General features: G+C 39.5%; 1 long non-coding RNA gene across 1 annotated transcript; it reads right to left on the bottom strand.

The window, feature by feature from the left end:
- Positions 1-3861: 3861 nt before the first annotated feature.
- On the bottom strand, positions 3862-23367 carry LOC113626114 (uncharacterized). Its single transcript, XR_003435045.1, has 6 exons — positions 23316-23367; positions 22203-22283; positions 6642-6698; positions 5696-5841; positions 5447-5561; positions 3862-3911 (listed from the first exon to the last, which is right to left on the bottom strand). It is a non-coding gene; the product is annotated as an uncharacterized LOC113626114 (long non-coding RNA).
- Positions 23368-24307: the final 940 nt, after the last annotated feature.

The following is a 24307-nucleotide window of genomic DNA, read 5'->3' as shown; positions in this document are numbered from 1 at the left end:
AATACTTATGAAAAGTTGGTGCTATTTTTCCACCACAGTAACTGGAGCTTAAGTCTCTTAGATGGCAACTCCAGCCCCAAATTATTCCTCCACACATCTGTACAATGCGAGTTGCCCTCTCCTGCAGGTCTGGCTGAGGGAAAACCAGAAGGAGGGACTTAGAATTAAAATACATATTTTTCATACATAAGGAAAGAAAAGACTGTTCTTTGGCTAAAGTCCCAAGTCATAAAGAGGGAACCACCATTAATTAGGGATAGATCAGTGCTCATGTTCTGAAAAGTCACCCAATCAGCAAGAGCCTCACTCCAGTAACTGCTTCTGAGAGTTAGCAAATCAATGACATCCAAGCTTCCGAAAGTCTGCCAATCAGGGACAACCCCATGTTTCAGGACAACAGCCAATCAGTAAGTGCCTCATTCCAGTGGCCACACTAGCACATCTGGACTTTCTGAAAGTCCACCGATCCCTGAAAGCCAGGCTTCCCAAAACATTAACTCAGTAATACTGTGCCCTACGAGTACAGCTCTTCCTTGTGCAAAGGGGAAGTTCATCTTTTTTACATCAGTTCTTGAGTAGTTCACAAGTTTGCAACTCTTTCAACAGTTCAAACCCTGCTTACAGCTAGTTATGAGTTCTTACTTGTGAATGACAAACACACCATCACGACAGTGATGTTATCAAATTCAATTTTCATTCCTTGCTGTGTGGCCTTTAATTTGTGTATATTTGAATCCCAAAATGCCAAAACATAATATAAATTTTGTAATAAATTTTCTGATCAGTGAACATTGATTAAATGAGGAAAAAGTCCTTTGGAAATTCTCTGTACAATTCCCAATTGTTGATTTAATGTTTTAAAAATTGTAGAAAGACAGATATAAATCAGTATAAAATAGTAACTAAATAGAAGAAATGTAATTTCTTCAACTACTGCCAAAGATGTGATAAAATAATAAATTTTTATGGGACATTCAGATGAAGAAGATAAAATAATCACAGCAGAAGCTGTAATGGCTTTCCACACTGGATATCATCTGCCTTCATCTCAAATAACTGTTGGAATGTGCTGCTACCAGAAGTATTTTCTGATCCCAAAATTACAAATAAATTATCAGGGTGAAATCTATTACAACAATAAAAATGTAACAGTTCCACTTATTGTTACAGAGCTTATGGAAAATCTAATGCCTTATCTTTTTACAACATAGCTATAGATGCAAATAGCCATAATGCAGAAAACATGTTCCCTTTGTTTGTACAATTACTTTTCTCATGAAAAAGTGTTACTTATAAGGCTATTGTGAGTAAAATCTCTTCCAGATGAGACTTCAGAAAGGTTCTATTATTGTGTTAGGAGTTAATGAGAAAACTGTACTGCTTTTGGTGGCAAAACCATGAATACAAATTCTGCTAGATATTTGCATGAAAGTGCAGACAATGTTTAGTCAAAGTTGAAGCAAAACATGAATGTAAGGTGTTGGCTATCCTGCCATATTCTGCAAATGCTGTTCAAACGTCATCTAATGTCCTTTCTACTGACATTGAAGTCATTATGAAATTTTTGTCCTACTTCAGCATTTATATTGTTCAAACTGAGCAATTAAAAGATTTTTGTGAGAACTGCCAGAAGGAGAAATTAAGAAAACAATCCCACTTATAATTGCATCAGAAAGAATAAAATATCTAGGAATAAATTTAACCAAGAAGGGGAAAGACCTTTACACTGAAAACTATAAGACATTAACAGAAGAAATTGAAGAAGACACAAATAAATGGAAAAATATTTTGTGCTCATGGATTGGAAGAATTAATATTGTTAAAATGTCCATCCTGCCCAAAGCAATCTACAGATTCCATGCAATCCCCATAAAAATTCTAATAGCATTTTCCACAGAAACAGAAAAAACAATCCTAAAATTTCTATGGAACAGCAAAAGATCCCAAATAACCAAAGCAATCTTGAAAAACAACAAAGCTAGAGACATCACACTTTCTGACTGCAATCTATAAAACAAAGCTACTGTAATCAAAACAACTTGGTATTGGCATCAAAACAGACACATAGATCAATGGTACAGAGAGAGAGGCCAGAAATAAACCCATGCACATAAGGTCAAATAACTTACAACAAAGGAACCAAAAATAAACAGTAGGGAAAGGACAGTATCTCAATAAAAAGTGTCAGGAAAATGGATAGCCACATGGAAAAGAATGAAACTGGACCACTACCTTACACCATACATAAAAATTAACTCAAAATGGATTGAAGACTTGAATGTAAGACCTGAAACTATAAAACTACTAGAAGAAAACACAGATGGCAAACTCCTTGATGTCAGTCTTGGTGATGATTTTTTTAATCTGACACCAAAAACAAAGGTAAGAAAAGTAAAGATAAACAAGTTAAATTAAATCAAACTTAAAAGCTTCTGTACAGGAAAGGAGACCAGCAACAAACTGAAAAGGCAGCTACTGAATGGGAGAAAACATTTGCAAATCATACATCTTGTAAGGGGTTAATACTGAAAATATATAAAGAACTCATACAGCTCAGGAGCAAAAAACAATCTGATTTAAAAATGGGCAGATATTTGCACCCCTATGTTCATAGCAGCACTATTTACAATAGCCAAGACATGGAAACAACCTAAATGTCCATCAACAGATGGATGGATAAAGAAGATGTGGTATATTATATATATATATATATATATATATATATATATATATATATATATATACTCACACACACACAATGGAATATTATTTAGCCATGAAAAAGAATGAAATAATGCCATTTGTAGGAAAATGGGTGGACCTAGAGATTATCATACTAAGCAAAGTCAGATAGAGAAAGATAAATACCATATTATATCACTTGTATGTGGAAATCTAAAATACAACACAAATGACCATATCTATGAAACAGAAAGAGACTCACAGACATAGAGAACAGACGTTGTTGCCATGGTCGGGGGTGGTGGGGTGAGGACTGGGAGCGTGTGGTCAGCAGATGCAAACTAGTGTATATGGGATGGATAAACTACAAAGTTCTACTGCAGAGCACAGGGAACTGTATTCAATATCCTGTGATAAACCATAATGCAAAAGAATATTAAATATATATATATATATATATATATATATATAACTGAGTCAGTTTGCTGTACAGCAGAAATTAACGGAACATTGTAAATCAACTACACTTCAATAATTTTTTTCTTTTTGGCTGCACCACGTGTCATGCAGAACTTCCCTGACCAGGGATTGAACTCATGCCCCGCCCCCCCCCGCCCCCAGTGGAAGCACAGAGTCTTAACCAATGGACCACCAGGGAAATCCAATTTTTTTTTTTTTAATAAAATGAGCAGAAGATCTGAATAGACGTTTTTCCAAAAAAGACATACAGATGACCAACAGGTACATGAAAAGATACTTAACATCACTAATCATCGGAGAAATGGAAATCAAAACCACATAAGATATCACCTTACACCTGTTAGAATGGTTTTTATCAAAAAGACAAGAAATAACAAATGTTGGCAAAGATGTGGAGAAAAGGGAACACTTGTGCACTGTTGGTGAAAATGTAAACTGGTGCAACCACTATGGGAAACAGTATGGAGGTTCCTCAAAAAATTAAAAATAAAACTATCATATGATCCAACAATTCCACTTCTGGGTATTTATTAGAAGAAAACGAAAATGCTAACTCAAAAAATGTAAGCAGGGCTTACCTGGTGGCGCAGTGGTTGAGAGTCCGCCTGCCGATGCAGGGGACACGGGTTTGTGCCCCGGTCCGGGAGGATCCCACATGCCGCGGAGCGGCTGGGCCCGTGAGCCATGGCCGCTGAGCCTGCGCATCCGGAGCCTGTGCTCCGCAACGGGAGAGGCCACAACAGTGAGGCCTGCGTACCGCAAAAAAAAAAAAAAAGTAAGCATTCCCAAGTTCTTTGCAGCATTATTTAGCTAAGATATGGAAATGACCTAAGTGTCCATTGATGGATTAATGGATAAAGAAAACTAAATATATATACATATATATGTGTGTATATATATATATATATATACACACATATATATGTGTGTGTATATATATATATATATATATATACACATACACACATACATACACACACATTGAAATATTGTTCAGCCATAAAAAATAAGGAAATTTTGCCATCTGCGACAACATGGGTGGACCTTGAAGGCATCATGCTAAGTGAAGTAAGTCATACAGGGAAAGACAAATTTCATATGATCTCATTTATATGTGAATTTTAAAAAACAGCAACAGAAACAAATGAACAAAATCATGCTCATAGATACAGAGAATAGATTGTTGGTTGCCAGAGGCAAGGAGTGGGATATAACTGAAAACAGTGAAGGGGGTCAAAATGTACAAACTTCCAGTTATAAAATAAATAAGTCACGGGGATGTAATGTTCAGCATGGTGACTATAGTTAGTAATACTGTATTGCATATTTGAAAGTTACTAAAGAGTAGATTTTTAAATCTTTCATTTTGAAATCAGCTATACTTAAATTAAAATTTTTTTTTTCATTTTGAAAAATACGCACAATGATATTCATTTTGCTGTTTGTTGTGTTAGCAAAAAATGCAACAACCTAAACGTCCATCAGTAGGGGACCAGGTAAATGAAGAATGATATATTTATATGACGGAATAACTATGTAGCAGTTAAAAAGGAATGAACTAGAACTCTGTATATCAACATGGATAGATCTAAAAGAAATAGTTGAAAAAAAAAAGCAACTAGCAACCACTGATATGTTTTCTGTCCTTATTGTTTATTTGTAACCCCAAAATCAATATTTACAGTCATTTTATGGCCAATCGACATGTGCTTGCACAGAGCATCAAAAAAATTGAGTTGCCTTATATGCAAATTCCTAGCTGAGGTCAAACAAGGTAACAGCCTTCTAATTTCAACTCTCATACTGTAAGCATGTCCTTTTTGGTCTATTTAGTGCCACATTTTTGTATTTTGTGCTTTTTGTTGGTGATTTCATTGCCTAAAATGGCTCCCAAGCATAGTGCTGAAGTGCTATCTAGTGTTCCAGAGTGCAAGAAAGGCTGTGATGTGTCATATGGAGGAAATACATGTTAGATGAGCTTTGTTAAGGCATAAGTTATAGTGCTGTTGGCCGTGAGTTTAATGTCAATGAATAAATAAAACGTGTTTATTAATAAGGTGTCTTTAAACAGAAACACACATAAAACAAGGTTATGTATTGATCAGTGGATGAAAATGTGACCAGAGGTTCACAGGAACCTAACCCTGTATGTCTTCTAGGAGCAATGATTCAGTATTTGCTAATTCACTGCTCAAGGCAACTAAGTAAAGCATAACTACCTTGATAACAAGAATTGCGTGTGTGTGCTTAATCAGAAACAACTTTCATAAAATATAATACTTACCCTTACTATTTGTGACACACTTCGATAATGTCTCTTATGTTTCTTTTATAATGCTGCTTATAATTGTTTCAACTCCCCGAATTGACAGGTCATGACGGGCATCTGGAAAACACTGCTCCAGCACACACAGAAAGAAAACCAATTTTTCTCAGCTTAGTAAATAAAGTCAACATTCAACATTTATGGGAAAGATAATGGGCCAAGTTAAGTGATCGCATTCTTAAGAAATTTGATGAGTGGTAGCAGTACCTTCTTAGGTTTTCATTATTTTTCATCTTTTCAGATGCCGTGTTAGTTTCTATTTTGCCATAGATTATGTAGCAGCTGTTGATTGTAAGAACCATTTAATTCATGGACACCATTTCTTTCTGAGATTTGAGGGAGTTCATAATTTTCTGTTGATGAAGCAGTAAAGAAAAGGTTGGTTTGTGATCAAGTTTGAGGCATAGGGCCAGAAACTTGTAACCAAGTTTGTTTATTGATTACACTGTAATCAGATGTTTAACTATGTCTTTTAAGTCTTTTGTCATTTATAGTTATTCTTGTACTCTATGCTCTTACAAAAAGCACTTCGTCATCAGGGAGATTCATAGAAAGGCTGTGGAAGCAGTTACAACCAGTTCCACATCAAGATGATGACCATGCAAGGATTCCACCCATAACAACTCAAAACAAGAAGCTGTCCTGCCCTTGGGGCCCCTAGGTCAGGCATCCAGAGATTTTTACTCCCTGACAGGCAGAGTCGATGTCCCTACTCAGCCTTGAAGTAGTTACAGAAGACGGACTATTGCCCTTTTGCTTCCCATAAGAATATGGGAGTAAAATCTCTGAGAGGGGAATGAAACGGGGGGAAAGGAGGCAGGGCATAGCCTTTGAAAGAATGACATAGCCCATGGACATGACATAAACTGATTGGAACCAAATGGGTCCAAGATGGCGGACAAGTCGACTTCCACTAGACCTTGAGGAGCCTCAGTATACCTCACTGTAACACATCAGCAAGCCAAATGTCACACCCACAGGCGCCATGACAGTTCCAAGGCCGACCAGAAGGATCAAAAAGTGGGCGGTGGCCCAATTCCTGGAAATCCCCCCCCTTCCCGAAAGTAGCTGGAATACTCCTCCCACTCACTAGCCTATGAAATTACCCACCCCTATAAAAACTGACAACCCCATACCCTGGTACCTTTCTCACCTTCTGAGATGGCCCACACTCTGTCTGTGTTTCTCTCTAAATAAATCCACTTCTTATCTATCAAAAAAAAGAAAAAAGAAAAAGTGGGTAGCTATTCCTTGCATGCTAAACAGGACTAACTTTTATACTTTTCAGCAAATATTTGGTTGGAATAGTTCTGTGTGGGCTATTGGTTTGAAGGGGCAATGGTAAGATTGCCCAGGCTTTGTTCTGCTAGGTTATTGGTACAATGGGGAGTTCAGTTCAAATTAGTCTGTTCTGCCAAAGTAAAGGAAATATTTCCATCATGACTATCAATCAGTTGTTAATAACAGCAGTGTTAGGAGAGGTTAGACAGTGCTGCTACAATAAATTAGCCCCAAATGTGGGGGCTTAGTACAATAGAGGCTTACTGCTGCTTGTGTCACCATTCAAAGTAGCTCTCCTGTAGACAATGACCCAGGAGCCCGGGCTGTTTCCATCCTATTTTTCTATCATCCTGCAGCTTCAATCTCACCCTGGCATTACCTATCTGAAGTTGGGGGAGGAAAGAAAAAGAGAGTGAAAGACTATGCTGGGTATTTTAGGAATCAGGCCTGGAAATGGTTCTTTGCTTTTGTCCACATTCCATTGGCCAGGACCCAGTCACAGGGCCAAACCAACTCCAAGGGAAGCTGGGAAATGTGGAGGAACACGTGGATATGAAAGAGCACGAATAATCTCTGCACAGACAGAGAAGATTCTCCAGCCTTGATGCTGGAGAACCCCACATTTCTGCAGGGGACCTGTATCCTGGTTGATTAGATATGGCTGAGAACACTTCTAGGTAGCTTGGAAGCACTGTTTAACTCTCTATCCATGGTTGTTATGAATAAATATAATATTAATAAATATTATATGTATATTATAGTTACTGTCTTTAGCAGAATATTTGAGGTCCTCCCTAAGACAATTTTGAAGACGGGACTAACAAGGAAGCAAGCCCACAGTGTGGATTACTCCTGCGTACATCTCATAAGACCTCGGACTAACATTTTTCGTAACGTGGCTCCTAGGTCACTTGACTCTGAATCACCTCGATTCACACTGTTAAATCTAAATTTGTTTAAAATACAGATCTCAAGGATCTCAAAATCTAACTAAGCAGAGCTCAGAAATCTGCATTTTAAGATGTTTCTTAGTTTATTCCTGTGTGCACTGGTATTTGAGAACCACGGCCAACAGGAAAACTGAACTATCTTCCACCTGAAGGTTGAGTCTGCCTGTGACAGAAAAGTAAGCTCAGATCTAAGAGCCAATTTCAATCTTCTTTTCTAAATGAGAAGAGCCAAGCATAGCAGATTCTAGGATTTAAATTGTCATCGTGCTGGCTGAAACAGATGATGACAGAGCCCAGATAATCAAGGCCAGAAAAGGAAGGAAGCAGGACAGGCTTAACTTGGACACCAAAACGCCTCAAAACTTGATTTTTGATGTGTGTGTGTGTGTGTCTGTGTATAAATATCATCTGTACACCTTCCTTTCCCATTACGTTTTCTAATGCAACCCTTCCCTGCCCTTTAAGTGCTTACTGAGCAAAAGCCACCTACCTACCTAGCCTTTTGGCTAATATGAAGTGATGTAATAATATCCTCATCATAGGACTGCTCTGAGGATTCAACAAGATATGTGTGTGACGTGTTTAACTCAGTCCCTGACACCCAGGAGGCTAAATCAGTTCCAGCAGTTATCAAAATCTAACACAACCACTGACAGACCTATGGCATTTCTGGGCTCTCAGAGTAATCCCACATGGGCCAGGAAACTGAAGGCCCTGATATATCATTACCCAAGGAAGGGTTGTAAATGGGTGATATAGGTGTCCCCAGTAGGTACATCATGGCATCCACCAGGAAATGAGCTGGGAATGCCAGGTCACCCAAGCACACCCTGCCCTATGGAGGAGTGCCAGGGTAAATGATACGTAGGCCAACTCCACCACTACTACCACCCAACACACCCACTCAGAGAAGTTTTTAAGCCAAATGTAAATCAGTGGATAACTTGCCTACATTTGCCTCTTATAGACATAGCCTTGGAGTCTCCTCAAACAACAAACCACCTATCAGTTCAGAAAATGACAGGGTTCAATTTGAATGGGTCTATCTGCTCCCTCACAGGGACGTAGCCAGGAAGAAAGAGAGAGAGAGAGAGAAAGAGAGAGAGAGAGTGAGAGAGAAAGAGAGAGAGAGAGAAGTGCGGGATGTGGGTGGTAAAATGCCTAAAGCCACAGGAAGAATTATGCTATGATGTTTTGCACGAGCTATTATAAATTTAAATGAGCAAAGACTAACTAAGACAACTTCCCCTTTAATTTTGGCTCGTAAGATCTGAGCAAAGCTAAAAAGAGGACTGTTGGTTAGCATGGAAAAGAAAGATTCTTCCACAATATTAATGGAATGGTCACAGGAAAGGGAAAATAACATGTTGTGTTTTTCAAACTGTAGGTCGCAACCCCCATTAATGGATCATAAAATCAATTTTAGTGTATTTTTCATGAAAGAATAGAACAGAGCATCATACCTAGTAAGGGTATTTGAAAAAAAAAAAAACGATTCAGTTTGTATGTGTATTTGGGTTACAACGTAATATTTATTTTTTATAATGGATTCTAGTAGGGAAAGTTTTAAAATGTGTAGCAGAACACTGACTGCTCTAGATTCACAAGGAGTTTGAATCCAGGCCCCATCCCTTGCTAATTTTATGACTTATGACAAGCTTCAATTTCCTCAGTTGTAAAATGGAAATAATACCTACAAGAATTCTTGGGAAGTGAAACGGGATCGTGTATATAAACTTCTTTAGCACAGTGTCTGCCACAAAATAATCACCTAACAAAGGTCAGTTTCCTTCTTCTTTCCACTTAAGGTATTACGTGTACAAACAGATTCTGGCATCACAGCAACAGTCATTTAATTTCCCTTGGCCTCCGTTTCTTCATTCTGCAGTAAAGGAGCTGAACTAGACGAGCTAGTGCCTTGCCTGCTCTACAACTGTCTGATTTAATGAAAATGGTCATTCTGTTATCACATTAGAGAGATTCTCTTTGAAAGTATTGCAAATCCCAAGTGACAAATAGATTTCTTAAAGTCATCTTTTTGTTTTGAGGTAACTGTCGATTCATATGCAGTTGTAAGAAATAAAACAGAGATCTCGTGTGTCTGCGACAGTAAGAAATAATACATGGACTCTGTCCCCGATTTCTGGCACACAGCTTCTAACGCCTTTGGATCTTCCCAGTGAGTTGTGTGTGTTCTGTACGCTAATGAGATGGCTGGGGGCTGGGGGCTCCTGGATAGCTTCAGATCGATGCTGGTCACAAGAAAGACCAAGGCATGATCAGAGCGCTGCAAATCTCAAGAGACGAGAGACAGGCTGAAGATTGAGCTAATCACCAATGGCTAATGACTTAATCATTCCTACATGATGGAAACTCCATAAATACCAGTAAATCACAGGGTTCACAGAAGTTAGTGAAAAATCGAGGTACTGGGAGGGTGGTACACCCGGCAAGGTCATGGAAGCTCCCTTCACCCCGTTCCCGTACCTTGCCTTATGCATTTCTTCTATTTGGCTGCATCTGAGTCCTATCCTTTATAATAAACCAGTAAGTATGGTGCCTAAGTTCTGTGAGCAGTTCTAACAAATAATCGAACCTGAGGAGAGGGTCGTGGGAACCCCTGACTTATAGTTGTTCAGCCAGAACTTATGGGAGTCCTGGGACTTGTGATTGGTTTCTGTAGTGGGTTGAACTTATGAAACTGAGCCCTTCATTTGTGGGATCTGATGCTAACCTCAGGTAAGAGTGTCAGAATTGAATTGAATTGCATGACATCCAGCTGGCGTAGGAGAATTGGTTGGTGTAGGGAAACACCTTGTTTTGTCAGTAAAAATAGCTCTGGAGTACCCTTCACTCTGTTTTCCCCAGCGGTAATATCCCACAAAACTGTAATACAATATCTCAACCAGGATGTGGACTTTGATACAATAGCTGATCTTATTCAGATTTAGGTTTCTTTGTAGGTGCCAACTGGGGTTGATTAGTATTGGCTAGAGTACAAGCTTGGAGGCTGCTTTGAGTCCTGATTTAGCGGAAGCACATGTTTCTCACAATTAGCAATGTCCCCCCAGGATTGAGAGAGTGGTGACATGATTGCTACAGATGTGCTGACTTCTGCAATAAGTGAACAAGATGTTGAAATTAAACATTTCGAGCTGGTGCTTGGTGAAGTAAAGTATCTCTGTTTTTATATATTATAATGTTTTAACACACCAAGATCCAAAGGAAGAGTATAAAGTTATCTCTTCATCCTGAAATTATATGAGTAGTTCCAATGTATTTTTAGGTGGAATAACCTACTCACAGCAGAGAGAGCAAACCTTCAGAAAATCAACCGTAAAGTTTTCCTTTGGGCCTCTTTGCATAATTGAACTATTTTCATGTTAGTGGCTGAATTACTGCTTTATGTTAAAGGACAAAGGCAACCTTAAATGGGAACATGTATTTGTTCCATTTTTGTCTACAAATTCTGCACGAAATCATGAGATTCGTCAGCTCAACTGAAAGATGAATGAAAGAATTTGGACAGAACAACAAATTTAAATAAATGTTTTTCTCAAAAGTCTTTTTAAAGTAGGTTTAACTATGAGGTAAGAGGTCATAGGAACCGTTGCTTTCAGGAAATGTAAATCTGATATTCGGCTTTCTCACATCAAATAGACTGCAGAGCTGCTTTTGAATGTCTGACATTCACTGTTACAAACGGCAGTTTTATATAGTGAAAATGGAGCACACCTTTGGTTATTTTTGTCTCAGCAAAATGCTATCTTAAGTTAAAAGAACTATCCACATAAAGCAGCGCCTGGCATATAATAAGTATGAGACAAATGGTAGCTTCTATGACAATGATGACGATGATACCACATTCTTAGCTTTGTAAATTTTAGTAAACCATTTAACTTTTCTGAACCTCAGTCATCTCATTCTCAGAGGTGAGGTGGAGTGAATAATAACAATGCCTTTTATGCCTACTTCACAGGGTTACTATAAGATTCAAATTATTATTATTAATATTATTATTATTATTATGTTGAGGAAAGTTCCCTCTCTGCCTACTTTCTGGAGGATTTTTATCATAAACGGGTGTTGAATTTTGTTGAAAACTTTCTCTGCATATATTGAGATGATCATATGGCTTTTCTCCTTCAATTTGTTAATATGGTGTATCACGTTGATTGATTTGCGTATATTGAAGAAGCCTTGCATTCCTGGTATAAAGCCCACTTGATCATAGTGAATGATCCTTTTAATGTGCTGTTGGATTCTGTTTGTTAGTATTTTGTTGAGGATTTTTGCATCTATGTTCATCAGTGATATTGGCCTGTAGTTTTCTTTCTTTGTGACATCTTTGTCTGGTTTTGATATCAGGGTGATGGTGACCTCGTAGAATGAGTTGGGGAGTGTTCCTCCCTCTGCTATATTTTGGAGGAGTTTGAGAAGGATAGGTGTTAGCTCTTCTCTAAATGTTTGATAGAACTTTCCTGTGAAGCCATCTGGTCCTGGACTTTTGTTTGTTGGAAGATTTTTAATGACAGTTTCAATTTCAGTGCTTGTATTTGGTCTGTTCATATTTTCTATTTCTTCCTGGCTCAGTCTTGGAAGGCTGTGCATTTCTAAGAATTTGTCCATTTCTTCCAGGTTGTCCATTTTATTGGCATATAGTTGCTTGTAGTAATCTCTCATGATCCTTTGTATTTCTGCAGTGTCAGTTGTTACCTCTCCTTTTTCATTTCTAATTCTATTGATTTGAGTCTTCCTTTTTTCTTGATAAGTCTGGCTAATGGTTTATCAATTTTGTTTATCTTCTCAAAAGAACCAGCTTTTAGTTTTATTGATCTTTGCTGTCTTTTCCTTTATTTCTTTTTCATTTATTTCTGATCTGATCTTTATGATTTCTTTCCTCTGCTAAGTTTGGGGCTTTTTTGTTCTTCTTTCTCTAATTGCTTTAGGTGTAAGGTTAGGTTGTTTATTTGAGATGTTTCTTGTTTCTCTAGGTAGGATTGTATTGCTATAAACTTCCCTCTGAGAACTGCTTTTGCTTCATCCCATAGGTTTTTGGTCGTCGTGTTTTCATTGTCATTTGTTTCTAGGCATTTTTTGATTTCCTCTTTGATTTCTTCAGTGATCTCTTGGTTATTAAGTAGTGTATTGTTTAGCCTCCATGTGTTTGTATTTTTTACAGATTTTTTCCTGTAATTGATATGTAGTCTCATAGCGCTGTGGTCAGAAAAGATACTTGATACGATTTCAATTTTCTTAAATTTACCAAGGCTTGATTTGTGACCCAAAATATGATCTATCCTGGAGAATGTTCCATGAGCACTTGAGAAGAAAGTGTAATCTCTTGTTTTTGGATGGAATGTCTCTGGGATCCGTGCTGATAGCTGCGGCTCGCGCCCGTCTCTGGAGCTCCTTTAAGCAGCACTCTTAATCCCCTCTCCTCGCGCACCAGGAAACAAAGAGGCAAGAAAAAGTCTCTTGCCTCTTCAGCAGGTCCAGACTTTTCCCCGGACTCCCTCCCGGCTAGCCGTGGCGCACTAACCCCTTCAGGCTGTGTTCACGCCGCCAACCGCAGTCCTCTCCCTGCGCTCCGACCGAAGCCCAAGCCTCAGCTCCCAGCCCTGCCCGCCCCGGTGGGTGAGCAGACAAGCCTCTCAGGCTGGTGAGTGCCGGTCGGCCCTGATCCTCTGTGCGGGAATCTCTCCGCTTTGCCCTCCGCACCCCTGTTGCTGTGCTCTCCTCCGTTGCTCCGAAGCTTCCCCTTATGCCACCCGCAGTCTCCGCCCGTGAAGGGGCTTCCTAGTGTGTGGAAACCTTTCCTCCTTCACGGCTCCCTCCCAGAGGTGTGGGTCCTGTCCCTATTCTTTTGTCTCTGTTTTTTCTTTTGCCCTACCCAGGTACGTGGGGAGTTTCTTGACTTTTGGGAGGTCTGTCTTCTGCCAGCGTTCAGTAGGTGTTCTGTAGGAGTTGTTCCACGTGTAGATGTATTTCTGATGTATTTGTGGGGAGGAAGGTGATCTCCGCGTCTTACTCTTCCGCCATCTTGAAGCTTGTCTCCTGCATTTTCTGTTGACCAATTCCGGACGCTTTTTGTGGTGTTTTCAGTTCGTCTAACTGGGAGCAGTAGTTGTTGGAATTAATTGTTTGGTTTTCCGGAAGGAGCTCATAATAGGGGACTCCCTTCCAATCCCACCATATACACAACATCACCTTCTTTGGATGAAGACCGGCCTTTGGTGTGGTTGATGGTGGTTCATTTCGCTTGCCCCACGATCTCTTCCGTTCCACATAATTGTACAGTGTCCACTTTTCATCACCTGTCACAATTTGTGTTGAAAACGGGATCTTTTCATTACATTTAAGTAGAGAATCGCATGTGCAAATATGGTCAAAAGGGTTTTTTTTGCTTAACTAATGTGGAACCCAAATGTCAAAGCGATGAACATAACCAAGCTGTTGCAAATGATTTTCAGCACTTGATTTGGATATTTTGAGTATGTCGGCTATCACCTGCATGGTATAACGTTGATTGTTCTCAATTATTGTTTGAATTTGATCGCTATCAACTTCAACTGGTCTACCCGACCATGGAGCATCGTCCAGCAAGAAATCTCCTGCATGAAACTTCTCAAACCATTACTGACACTTTTGATCAGTCACAGCACCTTCTCCATACACTACACAAATCTGTTATTTTGCATTTCGGTTGCTTTTTTACCTTTCTTGAAATAATAAGGCATGATATGCTGAAAATGTTGCTTTTTTTCCTTCCATCTTCAATATTAAAATGGCTACACAAAAATTCACCGATTTTGATAAGTCTTTTTTAAAATGCACGCTGATATGACAGCTGTCACATACAATCTAACAAAATTGTTTTTTTAAAGTTTTAAATTTTATTTTTGGCTACATTGGGTCTTCATTGCTGTGCAGGGGCTTTCTCTCATTGCGGCAAGCAGGGGCTACTCTTCATTTCGCTAGGCGAGCTTATTGAGGTGGCTTCTCTTGTTGTGGAGCATGGGCTCTAGGTGTGCAGGCTTCAGTAGTTGTGGCACGTGGGCTCAGTAGTTGTAGCTCGCGGGCTCTAGAGTGCAGGCTCAGTAATTGTGGCTCAGGGGCTTAGTTGCTCCACGGCATGTGGGATCTTCCTGGATCAGGGATCGAACCCGTGTCCCCTGCATTGGCAGGTGGATTCTTAACCACTGTATCACCAGGGAAGTCCCAAACAAAATTTTTTTGAATGAAGTTAAAGACAACTAAGTGCTACTAAAGCCATCTTATGGAAAACAAACAAACAAACCTTTTGGCAAACCCAATACTATTATTGTTATTAGGTTTTCCCCCCTTTCTCTATAGAAAAGGTAATTACACATAAAATGTCCTGGCATGTAACTCTACCATGATTCACATGGTAGATCTCACTGAGTGAAAGCCCATGGTAGTATTTTCCAATCTGCTGTCTCAACGCTCTTTTTTCCAGCCCCCACCTCCTGTGACTACTCCTTCTGCTACCACCTAGTGAGCATTAGTGAAATGCCCACCTCTACTGGGACTGTGGCCCTTCTGTGTTCTGGTGTGGAGGTGGCAACAGGAGCAGATTGGCAGACAGAATAGATGTGGGCACCAAATCAGTGGACACGGAAATTACAGCAAATTAACATGCACACATGCAGAATGTTCAGAAGAGACTGTACTGTACCAAAGACCATCACAAAGTAAACTATTTCTATCAAAAATTAAAACACTGTCAAAGTTAGAACACATAAATAGGGGAGACCTTCAAGATGGCAGAGGAGTAAGACGGGGAGATCACCTTCCTCCCCACAAACACATCAGAAATACATCTACATGTGGAACAACTCCTGCAGAACACCTACTGAATGCTGGCAGAAGACCTCAGACTTCCCAACAGTCATGAAACTCCCCAAGTACCTGGGTAGTGTAAAAGAAGAAGAAAAAACAGAGAAAAGAACAGGGTTGGGACCTGCACCTCTGGGAGGGAGCTGTGAAGGAGGAAAAGTTTCCATACGCTAGGAAGCCCCTTTACTGACAGAGACAGGGGGTGGCAGGGGGGAAGCTTTGGAGCCATGGAGGAGAGCGCAGCAACAGGGGTGCAGAGGGCATAACGGAGAGGTTCCCGCATAGAGGATCAGTGCTGTCCAGCGCTCACCTGCCCGAGAAGCTTGTCTGCTCACCCACCGGAGGCAGCCAGGGGCTGGGAGCTGAGGCTCGGGCTTCAGAGGTCGGATCCCAGGGAGAGGACTGCAGTTGGCTGTGTGAACACAGCCTGAAGGGGGCTAGTGCGCCACAGCTAGCCGGGAGGGAGGCTGGGCAAAGGTCAGGAGCTGCCTAACAGGCAAGAGAGCATTGTTTTGGGGTGCACGAGGAGAGGGGATTCAAAGCACCACCTAAACGAGCTCCAGAGACAGGCATGAGACACTAAGGCTGCTGTTGCAGCCACCAAGAAGCCTGTGAGCGAGCACAGGTAACTATCCACACCTCCCCTCCTGGGAGCCTGTGCAGCCCGCCACTGCCAGGGTTCCATGATCCAGGGACAACTTCCCTGGGCGAACGCACGGCGTGCCTCAGGCTGGTGCAATGTCACACTGGCCTCTGCAGCCACAGGCTCACCCTGCATCCGTGCCCCTCCCTCCCCCCCGCCTGAGTGAGCCAGTGTCCCCGAATCAGCTGCTCCTTTAACCCCGTCCTGTCTGAGCGTGAACATACGTCCTCAGGCGACCTACATGGAGAGACCAGGCCAAATCCAAAGCTGAATCCCAGGAGCCATGTGAACAAAGAAGAGAAAGGGAAATCTCTCCCAGCAGCCTCAGGAGCAGCAGATTAAATCTCCACCATCAACTTGATGTACCTGCATCTGTGGAATACCTGAATAGACAACGAATCATCCCAAAATTGAGGCAGTGGACTTTGGGAGCAACTGTAGACTTGAGGTTTCCTTTCTGCATCTAAATTGTTTCTCATTTTATGTTTATCCTAGTTTACTATTTAGAGGTTATTATCATAGGTAGATTTGTTTATTGATTTGGTTGCTCTCTTCCTCCATATATATGTATGTCCTTCTTCTCTTTCTATGAGTGTGTGTGTGTATGCTTCTTTGTGTGATTTTGTCTGTATAGCTTTGGTTTTACCATTTGTCTTAGGGTTCTGTATGTCCGTATTTTTTGTTTGTTTGTTTGTTTTAGTATCATTTTTCTCACTTATTATCATTCATGGATTTGTTTTTTGGTTTGGATCCTCTCTTCTTCCTTTCTTTTTTTCATTATTTTTTAATTTTTAATAATTGTCTTTTATTTTATTAACTTTATTTTATTTTTTCCTGCCATTCTTTCGTTCTTTCTTTCCCCCCTTTTCTTCTGAGCTGAGCAGCTGACAGGGTCTTGGTGCTCTGACCGGGTGTCAGGCCTGTGCCTCTGAGATGGGAGAGCCAAGCTCAGGACATTGGTGCACAAGAGACCTCCCAGCCCCATGTAATATCAAACGGCAAAGCTCTCCCAGAGATCTCCATCTCAATGCTAAGACCCAGCTCCACTCAACAACCAGCAAGCTACAATGCTAGACACCCTATGCCAAACAACTAGCAAGACAGGAACACAACCCCACCCATTAGCAGAGAGGCTGCCTAAAATCATAATAAGGTCACAGACACCTCAAAACACACCTCCGGATGTGGTCCTGCCCACCAGAAATACAAGATCCAGCCACATCCACCAGAACACAGGCACTAGTCCCCTGCACCAGGAAGCCTACACAACCCACTGAACCAACCTTAGCCACTGGGAGCAAACACCAAAAACAATGGGAACTACAAATAGGCAGCCTTTGAAAAGGAGACCCCAAACACAGTAAGATAAGCAAAATGAGAAGACAGAGAAATACACAGCAGATGAAGGAGCAAGATAAAAACCCACCACACCTAACAAATGAAGAGGAAATAGGCAGTCTACCTGAAAAAGAATTCAGAATAATGATAGTAAAGATGATCCAAAATCTTGGAAATAGAATGGAGAAAATACAAGAAACCTTTAACAAGGACCTAGAAGAACTAAAGAGCAAACAAACAGTGATGAACAACACAATAAATGAAATTAAAAATTCTCTAGAAGGAATTAATAGCAGAATAACTGAGGCAAAGAACAGATAAGTGACCTGGAAAATAAAATAGTGGAAATAACTACTGCAGAGCAGAATAAAGAAAAAAGAATGAAAAGAATTGAGGACAGTCTTAGAGACTGTGGGGTTTATCCCAGGAATGCAAGGATTCCTCAATATATGCAAATCAATCAATGTGACTGACCATAGTAACAAATTGAAGGAGAAAATCCATATGATCATCTCAATAGATGCAGAAAAAGCTTTTGACAAAATTCAACACCGATTTATGACAAAAACCCTCCAGAAAGTAGGCATAGAGGGAACTTACCTCAACATAATAAAGGCCATATATGACAAACCCACAGCCCACATCATTCTCAATGTGGAAAAACTGAAACCATTTCCTCTAAAATCAGGAACAAGACAAGGTTGTCCACTCTGACCACTATTATCAACATAGTTTTGGAAGTTTTAGCCACAGCAATCAGAGAAGAAAAAGATATAAAAGGAATCCAAATTGGAAAAGAAAAAGTAAAGCTGTCACTGTTTGCAGATGACATGATACTATACATAGAGAATCCTAAAGATACCAGCAGAAAACTACTAGAGCTAATCAATGAATTTGGTAAAGTAGCAGGACACAAAATTACTGCACAGAAAACTCTTGAATTCCTATACACTAACAATGAAAGATCAGAAAGAGAAATTAAGGAAACACTCCCATTTACCATTGCAACAAAAAGAATAAAATACCTAACAATAAAGCTACCTAAGGAGACAAAAGACCTGTATGCAGAAAACTATAAGACACCGATGAAAGAAATTAAAGATGATGCAATCAGATGGAGAGATATACCATACTCTTGGATTGGAAGAATCAACATTGTGAAAATAACTCTACTACCCAAAGCAATCTACAGATTCAATGCAATCCCTATCAAACTACCAGTGGCATAGTTCGCAGAACTAAAACAAAAAATTTCACAATTTGTATGGAAATACAAAAGACCCCGAATAGTCAAAGCAATATTGAGAAAGAAAAATGGAGCTGGAGGAATCAGGCTCCCTGACTTCAACCTATACTACAAAGCTACAGTAATCAAGACAGTATGGTACTGGCACAAAAACAGAAATATAGATCAATGGAACAGGATAGAAAGCCCAGAGATATATCCATGCACATATGGTCACCTTATCTTGGATAAAGGAGGCAAGAATATACAGTGGAGAAAAGACAGCCTCTTCAACAAGTGGTGCTGGGAAAACTGGACAGCTGCATGTAAAAGAATGAAATTAGAACACTCCCTAACACCATACACAAAAATAAACTCCAAATGGATTAAAGACCTAAATATAAGGCCAGACACTATACAACTCTTAGAGGAAAACATAGGCAGAACACTCTATGACATAAATCACAGCAAGATCTTTTTTGACCCACCTCCTAGAGAAATGGAAATAAAAACAAAAACAAACAAGTGTGACCTAATGAAACTTAAAAGGTTTTTCACAGCAAAGGATACCATAAGCAAGATGAAAAGACAACCCTCAGAATGGGAGAAAATATTTGCAAATGAAGCAACTGACAAAGGATTCATCTCCAAAATATACAAGCAGCTCATGCAGCTCAATATCAAAAAAACAAACAGCTCAATCCAAAAATGGGAAGAAAACCTAAATAGACATTTCTCCAAAGAAAATATACAGATTGCCAGCCAACACGTGAAAGGATGCTCAACATCACTAATTAGAGAAATGCAAATCAAAACTACAATGAGGGGCTTCCCTGGTGGCGCAGTGGTTGGGAGTCCGCCTGCCGATGCAGGGGACACGGGTTCGTGCCGCGCTCTGGGGGGATCCCACATGCCGCGGAGCGGCCGGAGCCTGTGCTCCGCAACGGGAGAGGCCGCAGCGGTGAGAGGCCCGCGTACCGCAAAAAAAAAAAAAAAAAAAAAAAACTACAATGAGATATCATCTCACCCCAGTCAGAATGGCCATCATCAAAAAATCTAGAAACAATAAATGCTGGAGAGGGTGTGGAGAAAAGGGAACCCTCTTGCACTGTTGGTGGGAAAGTAAATTGATACAGCCACTATGGAGAACAGTAGGGAGGTTCCTTTAAAAACTACAAATAGAACTACCATACGACCCAGCAATCCCACTACTGGGCATATACCCTGAGAAAACTGTAATTCAAAAAGAGTCATGTACCACAATGTTCATTGCAGCTAAGTGTCCATTGACAGATGAATGGATAAAGAAGATGTGGCACATATATACAATGGAATATTACTCAGCTATAAAAAAAACGAAATTGTGTTATTTGTAGTGAGGTGGATGCACCTAGAGTCTGTCATACAGAGTGAAGTAAGTCAGAAAGAGAAAAACAAATACCCTATGCTAACACATATATATGGAATCTAAAAAAAAAAAATGGTTCTGAAGAACTTAGGGGCAGTACAGGAACAAAGACATAGATGTAGAGAATGGACCTGAGGACACGGGGAGGGGGAAGGGTAAGCTGGGACGAAGTGAGAGAGTGGCATGGATTTATATATACTACCAAACGTAAAATAGATAGGTAGTGGGAAGCAGCCACTTAGCACATGGAGATTAGCTCGGTGCTTTGTGACCACCTAGGGGGGTGGGATAGGGAGGGTGGGAGTGAGACACAAGAGGGAAGAGACATGGGGACATATGTATATGTATAACTGATTGACTTTTTTATAAAGCAGAAACTAACACAGCATTGTAAAGCAATTATACTCCAATAAAGATGTTTAAAAAAAAAGAAAACATAAATAAATTTCTCAGTGATGCGTTTACTCAAGGCAAGTATTGTTTCACACAAGCTAAGCTAATTCTTGAACCTCTTTTCTGCAGAGTACCCTCTCACTGATGTCAAAGGATGTGTTTTCTGTGGAAGAGACAGAGTGGGGCAAGAATCTGCCCCCACAAGAAATAACTGGTTAGATTTGGTAGGTCAGGGTCTTCACTTGGAGTACTGCCAAAGTGCTCAGTTATAATGGAAATTTACCATCCTCTCTGGTTTGTCAGGGTTATAATTATGTCTGTATTGTCTGTAAATCGATGCCTGCTGTGTTTGAGTGGGCGGGAAGCTATACCAAAGTCATCTTCAAAGTTTGAAAATATGTGATAATTAATGTCATAAACATGCCCAAGTTGCCAATCAGGAAACGATTGATTCATTATTCAGGAATGTTGATGCTGTTTTTAGCAGGGCTGCATTTCATCAGTATCTAACATCATGTCAGAGGATGAAAATAGTAGAAGGACACAATATCATAGTGCAAGCTTTGACTTAATCAGTACATTATAAAACCACATTTCTAAAATGATCCTAGCTTGCACTGATGCTGGCAAATTAATGAAGGAGAGTTTTAAACAGGCACACTACAAAAGAGCAGAAAAAGTATACTCCACAAATAATTTTGTAAAACTTTAAGTTTGAATTACATATTTTAATGACAAAATTAGCCCTATAAAAATAAGAAAACAAACTTCTCTGTACTCTAATGAAATAGGAGCAGACTTCTTGATAAGTCACTGTCAAGATGAGAAGACTAAAACGGATTTTGACAGACATCTTCCAATGTACAAGTGAATGATACTAAGAGAGTCTAGTCAGTAGGTCACTTCATTCAGCTACTTGAGATATATAAGTTAAACTTTACTCTCTATTGTCACCAATTTCAAATAAGGAAGGATATTTTAACACCAAATTAATAGGAAAGATTACATTTTAAAGTGATCATCTTTCTCAAGACGGAATAGTTGACAGCGATATATGGTATGCATATATCACATTGTCTTTATCGTTTTCATTTCATTTTATATTATTGACACCTTTGTCATGAACCAACTCTGACTTGAAGACAAGCACTGGGGAACCACTCTACTGGGTGGAAATCTTAAGTGACATTTATGGTATAGGGACAGTAGAACTCTTGGATACTTCAACCAGGGTCAGTTTTCCATGAATACAGTGATGCTGAAGGTTCAGTGCCCTCACTTGTACACCCCCCCCCAGAACCCGGGAAGGGGCCCCAGAAATATATTCACACGTCATATGATTTTGAAATCTACAAAAGTAAGATATTTTAACCACAATTAGTGAAGACCTCTGTCTCTTTCCTCTCTGACTTCCTCTTAGGTTCACTGGTGTGGCCACAGGCACTTCTGGAGTCCATTTAAAGTGAAAGGTGAAATGGGGAGATCTTCAGTTTGAGTTGAGTGGGATATATTTACATGACTCACAGTCATTTCCATGTATAGTGAAGTTACTGCTAGCTCTCTCAGTGTAGAGACAGCTTCCTGGAATACCACTACCACGCACTGTGCCAACTCACCTAGCGTCGTGAAGTTGCAAGGATACAGCCAGTTCAAGAAATGAACCTCTCATGTTGCAATCAGCCCCAGAAGCATGTGCGCTGTCAATGAGAAACAAGGTTTGAAATCCATGGAGACAGAAGTTAGTCTGCAAAAATGCTTCCAACACCAGACATGCAAAATGGCAGTGGAGGATTCAGTTCTCATCTACAGCTTGTCAAAGCAGAAGTTCTCTCCTGTCAAGATTATATACTCAATGATGCAGTATACACAATTATGAAAACATCGTGCATTATTATTATTTTTATGGAAATGGTATACCAAAGTTCAACTGCAATTTGGCAAGATGTTTAATAGTTTTTCATTTTAAGTGAGGAACTACAAACTACTGATATGGTTTTGGCATAAAGCACAGCTTCTTTTATAACTTAAATGTATCTAATAAATAACTAAGAAAAGTTAAAGTGACTAAATTTAAAATAAATAACTAAAAAGGTTAAAAGTTTTCTGCTTTACAAAAGCAGTAAAGATGAGGATGAGATAAATTGAAATTAATCTAATGTTGAAAAGGGAACCGTAAAATCTTTTTCCAATCATACTAAAAGCTATAGTTTATTAAGAGAAAGTGATAAATTTCAAACAGAAGCAACAAGTAGGTGTTTAGATTGTTTGAAAATCTAAATAACAAGGAAAGGTGAATTATTGGAAAATGGTTTAGATTTTCTTTTTGCTTATTTGACATCTACAAAGATATAGCAAGAGATCAATATATGAGGACATAGACACGAAACTAATCAAAGTGTCACTAATTCAGAGTATTTACAATCAACAACTGCACAGGGAAATTTTTGATGAACTGAAATCTTTATGTTCATAAATGGAAGAAATATGAGAGCTGTTTTTCCAGATTTGACAATGTTATAGGTTGAATTGTGTCCCATCAAAATTTGTATAATTCATATGTTGAAATCCTAACCTCCAGTACTGCAAAATATGACTGTATTTGGAGATAGGGCCTTTAAATAGATAATTAAGTTAAAATGGGGTCATTGGGGTGAGGCTTAACCCAATCTGACTAGTGTCCTAATAAAAAGAGGAGATTAGAACACAGACAACAAAGACCAAGAAGTCACCTTGTGAGGACACAGCAAGAAGGCAGCCATCTGTAAGCCAAGGAGAGAGGCCTCAGGAGAACACCTTGATCTTGGACTTCCAGCCTCCAGAACTGTGAGAAAATAAATTCTGTTGTTTAAAACCACGCTGTCTGTGATGTTTTGTTATGGCAACCCTGGAAAACTATCTGAAATTTTCTGCAATCTGAAATTTTCATGTGACATTTCCAATAATAAGTTGTGAAGCTGGAAGAAACTTTTCTCAACAATCATCAATAAAAAATAAATGTCAATCGACTATGCTAAAGCAAAGACCAACTAGTCATTCTATTCTCTCTAAACATACATCAAAGAGTATGAATGTAATAAACATAAAATAGAAAGTATTAAGAGCCACACAAGGCAGTTAATAAAAATATTTTTGAGTTTTTCCATATTTGTGAGATTTGCCGGCTTTTAAAAATGTGTTATTTGTTGTGCTTAATTTTCTCATTCTACAAGAAAAGTTATTTTCTTACCTAATTTTATATTATTTTTCTTAAAAAGTATTCTAAACTTGTACAAGCTTCAGTCTCCACAAAACCTGGATTCACCCCTCACTTCACTTATCTCACTTCTCAGTAACAAATGAACCCGTTCTTGTCACTCTCCCTAACCAGCTGCCTCCTAAACCTGTCAAGCGAAAAGCTTCAGAAACTTTCCTCACTACTCCCTGAGTGTTCTAATTTACTTGGTCCTATGTGAGACCCTGACAATTTGTACTTTTGAAAAGTTCCAGAGGTCGTTCAGCCCAGGTTGAAAACCACTTTCCTGTGATGCCAGGGGTGCCACATTTGGTACTTGCTTTACAAAGGGTGAGCCATCACTGATTATGGGTTGTGAAATCAATTGAGTGAATCCCAGTCAGCATCGTTTTGTTTTGTTTTTTCTCAACATTTTCTAACAGCTTTATTTCAGCATGATTGATTGGACTAATTTAGAGTGTTTTTTCAGAATGTTCTCAACATATGGAA

Source organism: Aethalodelphis obliquidens, unplaced genomic scaffold, assembly GCF_003676395.1.
Source record: "Aethalodelphis obliquidens isolate GAN/ISIS:26980383/991018 unplaced genomic scaffold, ASM367639v1 scaffold17, whole genome shotgun sequence".
In the NCBI taxonomy this organism is placed as follows: domain Eukaryota; kingdom Metazoa; phylum Chordata; class Mammalia; order Artiodactyla; family Delphinidae; genus Aethalodelphis; species Aethalodelphis obliquidens.
This window is presented reverse-complemented; position numbering and strand designations above follow the sequence as displayed.